The following is a 7,484-nucleotide window of genomic DNA, read 5'->3' on the forward strand; positions in this document are numbered from 1 at the left end:
AGGGCTAGAACTCCTCCGAACGGTCCGAGTGAACGTCCTCATCCTCGGAGGAATCCTCATCCCCATCGTGGTCGGGAGATGGGACAGGTCCCGAGACAGGGTCAGGCACAGGACGGGAAGCTGGGCGGGCAGGACGGTTAGGGACCCCTCTGGGGCGGCCCCTACGGATTGCAGGTTGATCAGGATGCCGTTGGTGGAAGGCGGTGATGAGAGTCCGATCCACAATCCGACTAGCCGGCACCCAGGTCCTTTCCTCAGGTCCATAGCCCTCCCAGTCAATGAGGTACTGGAGACCCCTACCCCTCCGTCTGGACCGAAGCAGGCGGCGGACAGTGTAAACTAGACCACCATCGACGAGCCGTGGAGGAGGAGGAGAAGGCGCAGCAGGGACCAGCGGACTCTCATGAATGGGCTTAATCTTAGACACATGGAAAGTGGGGTGCACCCTCATGGAATTAGGCAGTTGGAGCCGGACAGCAGTTGGGCTAATCACTCTTATGATAGGGAATGGGCCAAGGAACCGAGGTGCCAGCTTTTGCGACTCCACCCTGAGTGGCAGGTTCCTCGATGACAACCACACCCTTTGACCAACATGGTAGGTGGGAGCAGGAATTCTCCGACGGTTGGCCCCGGTAGTGTAGCTGGCAACGGATCTGAGGAGTGTGGCTCGGGCTTGTGACCAGGTGCGGCGACATCGACGGGCAAAAGCAAGAGCAGATGGGCAAGTAACCTCCCCTTCCTGGCTGGCAAATAGAGGAGGCTGGTATCCATAAACACATTGGAAGGGGGACATACCGATGGCAGAGCAGGTCAGAGAATTGTGTGCGTACTCCACCCATGTCAATTGCTGCGACCAGGAGTGGGGGTTGCGTGAGGTCATGCATCGCAGTGCCTTCTCGAGCTCCTGATTTGCCCGCTCTGACTGCCCATTGGATTGGGGATGGAATCCGGAAGTCAGACTGACTGTGGCTCCCAGCAGGTGACAGAACTCCTTCCAAAAGGCGGAGGAGAATTGTGGGCCACGGTCAGAAACTACATCCTTTGGCAGTCCGTGGATCCGGAAGACGTGTTCCAGGGCCACCTGGGCGGTCTCCTTGGCGGTTGGGAGCTTGGGGAGGGGAACGAAGTGTGCCATCTTGCTGAATCGGTCAACTATGGTGAGAATGACGGTCATGCCACTTGAAGGGGGCAGCCCCGTGACAAAGTCAAGGGCGATGTGAGACCAGGGACGTCTGGGCACAGGCAGGGGCTGCAGCAATCCGGCTGGGGGCTGGCAGGACGACTTGTGTTGGTTGCAGATGGGGCAGGCTTGGACGAATTCCCGTACATCCCTTCTCAGAGAGGGCCACCAGAACCTCTGGGCGAGCAGGTTGTAAGTGCGGGTGGAGCCAGGGTGACAAGCTAGGCGGGAGTCATGTCCCCACTGAATGACCTGGGACCTCAGGTTTTCGGGGACAAAAAGGCGGTCAGCTGGGCAAGCGCTGGGACCTGGCTGGTTACGGAGAGCTTCCAGCACCTGTTCCTCAACAGCCCAGGTCAGAGCTGCTACGATGCAGGGACTTGGCAGAATCGACACAGGATCCTTGGAGGGGGTGTCATCCTTCTGGAATTGACGGGAGAGGGCGTCTGGCTTGGTGTTGCGTGATCCAGGCCGGTATGACAGAGTGAAATTAAACCTGGTGAAGAACAGGGCCCAGCGGGACTGCCTGGAGTTCAACCGTTTGGCCGTGCGGATGTACTCCAAGTTCTTATGATCGGTCCAAACGAGAAATGGAATGGTGGACCCCTCCAGCCAGTGACGCCACTCCTCCAAGGCAAGCTTCACAGCCAGCAGCTCTCGGTTCCCTATGTCGTAATTGCACTCAGAGGGGGACAACCAACGTGAGAAAAAGGCACAGGGATGGAGCTTCCTATCCTCCGCAGCCCACTGAGAAATCACAGCACCAACTCCCACATCCGAGGCGTCCACCTCCACAATGAATTGCCGGTCCACATCAGGCATCTGGAGGATGGGAGCGGAGGTGAACCTTACCTTGAGGGTACTGAAGGCTTTGTCGGCTGCTGGGGTCCAGGTGAAGGGTTGCTTGGTGCTGGTTAGAGCAGTGAGAGGGGCAGCAATGGTACTGTAGTTCCGGATAAACTTTCTATAGAAGTTAGCAAACCCCAGAAACTGTTGCAGCTTCTTTCTGTTCTCTGGAACTGGCCATGAAGTGACTGCTGATATTTTGGCAGGATCCATTTGGATACTTCCCTCTGCCACTATGTACCCCAGGAAGGCCACTGTCTTGACGTGAAACTCACATTTCTCTGCCTTGGCGTAGAGGGAATTCTCCAGGAGACGATGAAGGACTTGCTGGACATGGCGGGTGTGTTCAGACAGGTTTCTGGAGTAGATTAAGATGTCATCCAGGTAAACGAAGACAAACTTGTTTAACATGTCCCGCAGCACATCATTCACTAGAGCCTGGAACACAGCAGGAGCATTGGTGAGGCCAAAAGGCATAACTAGATACTCGTAGTGGCCTGTTGGTGTATTGAATGCGGTTTTCCATTCATCTCCCTCCCGGATCCGCACTAGGTGGTAAGCGTTTCTGAGATCCAACTTGGTAAAAACAGTGGCTCCCTGGAGCAACTCAAAGGCAGAGGTGAGCAGAGGCAGAGGGTAACGGTTCTTCACTGTGATGTCGTTGAGTCCCCTGTAGTCGATGCAGGGGCGAAGAGATCCGTCCTTCTTCCCCACAAAGAAGAAGCTAGCACCAGCAGGAGATGAAGATGGACGGATTAATCCTGCGGACAGAGAGTCGTTGATGTAGTCCTCCATGGACTTTCTTTCAGGAGCAGACAACGAATAAAGACGGCCCTTTGGAGGGGCTGTTCCAGGGAGGAGGTCGATGGCACAGTCGTACGGTCGGTGAGGGGGCAGAGATGTGGCTCTTGCTTTGTTAAACACTTCTCTGAGACCATGGTAGCATTCTGGGACATTGGAGAGGTCAGGAGCGGAGTTAGTGGGTATGGGCCGAGGGGGTAGTGCGGCAGCAAGCAGGCAGGTTCGGTGGCAGTCCTCTCCCCACTCCCTGATCACCCCGGTCACCCAGTCGAGCTGAGGGTTGTGCCGGCGGAGCCATGGGTAACCCAGGATGAGGGGTTGGCCTGGAGAGGGGAGCAGGTGAAACTGGATAGTTTCTTGATGGTTTCCGGACAGACCCATCGAGACCGGGGCCGTGACATGAGTGACCGATCCGAGTAAGTGTCCGTCCAGTGCCCGGGCAGGAATAGGAGGTGTCAAACGGTGGTTCTCCAGTCCCAGTTGGCGTGCCAGCTTGATGTCCATTATGTTGGCTTCGGCGCCAGAATCCACCAGAGCAGCCAGGGTGTGAGTTGAGTCAGAGAGGCGGAGGTGAACTTGCAGCAGGGGTTTGCGGTCGGAGGACTGGATGGTCATTGAGCTCAACCGGACTCCCCCTATGCCCGGTGAGCTTCGGCTTTTTAAAGGGCAGGTTACCACACGATGTCCATCACCTCCACAATAGAGGCAGAGGTTTGAGGTGAAGCGGCGCTGGCGCTCTGCAGGAGTGAGAGAGGCTCGCCCAATCTCCATGGGCTCAGACTGGTCAAGCTGACTTGGGTGAGTGGCAGTAGATGACAGGAGCCCAGTCGGATCTCCCCGAATGCCGGTAGTTGGTGGACCTTGGCGCCCCCTCTCACGACTACGGGTCTGTATCCTTCTGTCGATCCGGACAGTCAGTGCGATGGCTTCATCGAGAGTGGAAGGCAGTTCATGGGAGACCAACTCGTCCTTGATATAGTCGGCCAAGCTATGGAAGAACGCGTCCACCAACGATGGTGTGTTCCAAGAACTTCGTCTTGCCAGGGTTCGGAAGTCGATGGAATGGTCTGCGACTGTACGTCTGCCTTGCCGAATACTGAACAGTTCACGAGACGCCTCTGCGGTTGGTGAATCCAGGTCAAACACCTTCAGCATCTCCTCAGCAAACAGGTCGAAGGTTGCACATGCGGGGGTTTGACGTTCGAACTCCGTTGTTCCCCAGAGTCGAGCTCGGCCCGTCAGGTGAGTGATGGCATACCCAACTTTAGCCCCTTCCGTGGCGAAGGTCCTTGGCTGCAAGGAGAACTGAAGTCGGCAGCTAGTCAGGAATGGCCGGATCTGGGTTGAATCGCCGTTGAACCGCTCGGGGTTTCCAATCTTGGGTTCCGGAGCAGCGGCTGCAATGACCGGGGCAGGTAACTCGGGGGCAGGGCTGGTGGGCAGACTGCCTGGAACTGGGCCGGTGGGCGGAGTGGCTGGGGTAAGGTTGGTGAGGAGTTGGATGATCATGGCGAGCTGTTGCTGCTGCTGGAACTGCTGCTGGAACTGCTGATGCTGTTGGTGGCCGACCTGAAGCAGGGAGGCGATGTCGCCGCTCATGCGGGCTAGCCCTCTCTCAGTGTGTTCCAGGCGTTGCATGGCGGTGGGTTGCTCAGGTTCGTCGGTTTCCATGTCGGGGGAAGTGTGCGCTGAGTCCATGAGTGTCAGATCGTACTGTCACGGTTCAGACAGACGACCAGAGGACCACAATTGCGTCACACCAGAAAGTTTATTAAAACTTCAGGGAAAAGGGAAGTAGGGAGTGAGTGAAGGCTCCAGGGGTTATTCCAGGGGAATAACAGGGATACAGGGGTTCCGTCCAATGTGCTGTGACTGTCCCCCCCAGTGGCACCGATGCGTCCTATGACGCCGGTGGTGGATGGTCCGGAAGTCCTGGGGGGGGAACACAGACACAACAGGGCGGATGAAACGAGGCAGAAGTACAGTTCAAGGGAGATCCAAATTCGTAGTAGCAAGGCAGAAGGCTGGTCAGAGTTACCGGGATCGAAGAGTAGTCAGGAGTCGTTACGGCAGAAAGCAGGTCTGGTTTTCTGGGGCAGAAGAGAATCCAAGATTCAGGCAGGTCCGGGGTCACAAAACAAGCGTGAGCCAGAAGCGCGAGCAAACAGGTTCCGGGTGTGAGCTTTGCAGACGATCTGACAAAGGAGAGCTGAAAGACAGGGCTTTAAATACTGGGAGAGATTAGTGGGTAATGCAGCGCAGCTGGCAGAGTAATTAGAGCAGAGCAGAGCAGGGACAGGTGGAGCTAGTTAGGCTGAGTAGAGAGAGAGTGGTGAGCAGAGTGGAAGATAATGGAAACCACTTAAGGTGGTAACCCGGTGGAGTGAGAGGGCTCATGACAACACGTTTTGTTGTGTTTTGGAAACGTGATTGGGCAGTCGTGGCCTACTGGTTAGGGCTTCGGACTTGTAACTGGAGGGTTGCTGGTTCGAACCCCAAACAGTAGGAATGGCTGAAGTGCCCTTGAGCAAGGCACCTAACCCCTCACTGCTCCCCGAGCGTGGCTGTAGCAGGCAGCTCACTGCATCGGGATTAGTGTGTGCTTCACCTCACTGTGTGTTCACTGTGCACTGAGTTTGTTTCACTAATTCACGGATTGGGATAAATGCAGAGACCAAATTTCCCTCACAGGATCAAAAGAGTATATATACTTATATACTTATACTGGAAATGACAGTTAGACTTTTGAAATAAAATGTCAAAAATATATATTATTCATCATATATATATATATATATATTATTATATTATATATGAAATCTTTAGCCCCTATTAGGGCAAGTTTATAGAAAGAGTAGATAATTAAACCATGCAAAAAGATTTTTACTGAAAGATGTTACATTTTCTGAAAAATACATGGTCAAAGAGTACCATAGTTGAAGAATAACCCTGCAGCAATAGCATATGTCTTATATTAACGTCAATTCCAGTTTTGTTAACACAGATAGGAAGCCAAGTTGTAGCTCCAAACTTACTGACAACAGCCTAAGCATGATCAATGGCAACGTCTGACGATAGGCCTGCCTATACAGAGAGAGATGAAGAGACTGTAGGACTGACTTTTGTGCAAAAAAGTGAAATAATACTGTTTATAATATTTTTCCCCTCAGGACCAGATGGCTGTGTGACATGTTTTCAGTTCTGTGCAAGGAACCACCATCACACCATGGTAAGTGATAACTTACTTGTCCTCCATTTACTAGTGTCACAATGTAGCCAACGTGTAGCCTATATTATTATAAGTTATAGTGATATTTTGTAAGCATTTATTTACCAATGAGAATAGCCTAGCCTAATGTTATCCCTTTGCATCTCTCCACAGGGATACACAAAGGCTAGGGTTGAGTGATGTTTTTGTATCAAAGAAGGGATGACACCTTAGACTTATTTTATGTGGCATTTTCAAAATGTGTTGGCTATGCAGGTCATGGCTCAGTTACTTTGCCATTATTAGTTAAACCACAGTCAGTTTTCAAGGGTCAGCCCATTACCATGCATACTGTACACCACTCATGCATTTGCTCATTCCAGTCTATTAATGCACTGAACATTCGTCTCTCACGATTTCATAGAAAGACAGAGCAGGAGATTGCATATCAGGAGCGTGAAAGAGTTAATGTTGTATTTACATGTCACCTGTACTATAGTCTTATTTAATATATGCATAGTATTAATATTCTGCTGATTTGTCTTCCCATTACCCCACAATCCTTCTGTCTTTCTAGGAAGATGTCAATGTCAACAGCAGAAGGAAAATTACTCTGCAGGCCCTTCCCATCTTCCTGTAGGAAGATGGATTTTTTAAGACCTGGAATTTAAGTTTTTGATTAAATTGTGTCCTCTTTCACTCACAAATTGTGTCTTCTCTATATATCTCTATTTCTATTCAGCCCCCTCTGATACTACCTTGCAGCCAAAAGACAACAACCACAACCATCTTATAGCCACCAGAATAGCAATTAAATCATACTACAGTAATTCACCAAAAATGACATATTTGGTCATTTTACCTGAACTTTTCATTCACTGGTATTTCATATTATATTAAATACACATGTAGTGTTTTTCATTGACTACTCTACTCATTAACTAATTACTGTCATGTTCTTCAGGCAGAAGAAATTGACCTGCCAGACTTCTCGGATGCAGCTGTAGCTATTCTCACTGTCTCGGGTGATACAGACTCCCTTGTGAAGTTTGGTCCTGCTATCCATTCTATAGTTGACAGAGACGTTATTTTTCTATTTGGCTTAATTTGTGCACTTCATCTCGATTGTCCAAAGCAATTGTCCTACAAGTTCATTCAAAAAATTATAATGGGTTTGGAAGACCTGAAGCGGTTACCTCCTAGACTGCTGCTTAGCCTTAAAAATAAATTGCTGATGATGGATGAGTAAGCAGTCTGTTTTCCAAATCTCATGGTTGGTACTGCCAGCATTTTAATACTCAAGCAAGCAATGGAGCTTTTTCGCTTTTATTTATGTTGGCCTATTATTTTGTTATTTGAGTATTATTACCTTTGTTGAAGTGGTAAAAGGTTGTTATTTCTTTGATTTTCTGTATTAACCGCATTGCTAGGGATGTTGTTATGTTAGAA

At 50.7% G+C, this 7,484-nt stretch overlaps 1 protein-coding gene across 1 annotated transcript in view; it reads left to right on the forward strand.

Moving 5' to 3' along the window:
• Window positions 1-7,484, forward strand: part of LOC121723685 (UDP-glucuronosyltransferase 2A1-like) — a 49,958-nt gene that overhangs the window by 20,707 nt on the left and 21,767 nt on the right. The window lies entirely within an intron of this gene.

This window comes from Alosa sapidissima, chromosome 11 (assembly GCF_018492685.1).
Source record: "Alosa sapidissima isolate fAloSap1 chromosome 11, fAloSap1.pri, whole genome shotgun sequence".
In the NCBI taxonomy this organism is placed as follows: Eukaryota; Metazoa; Chordata; class Actinopteri; order Clupeiformes; family Clupeidae; genus Alosa; species Alosa sapidissima.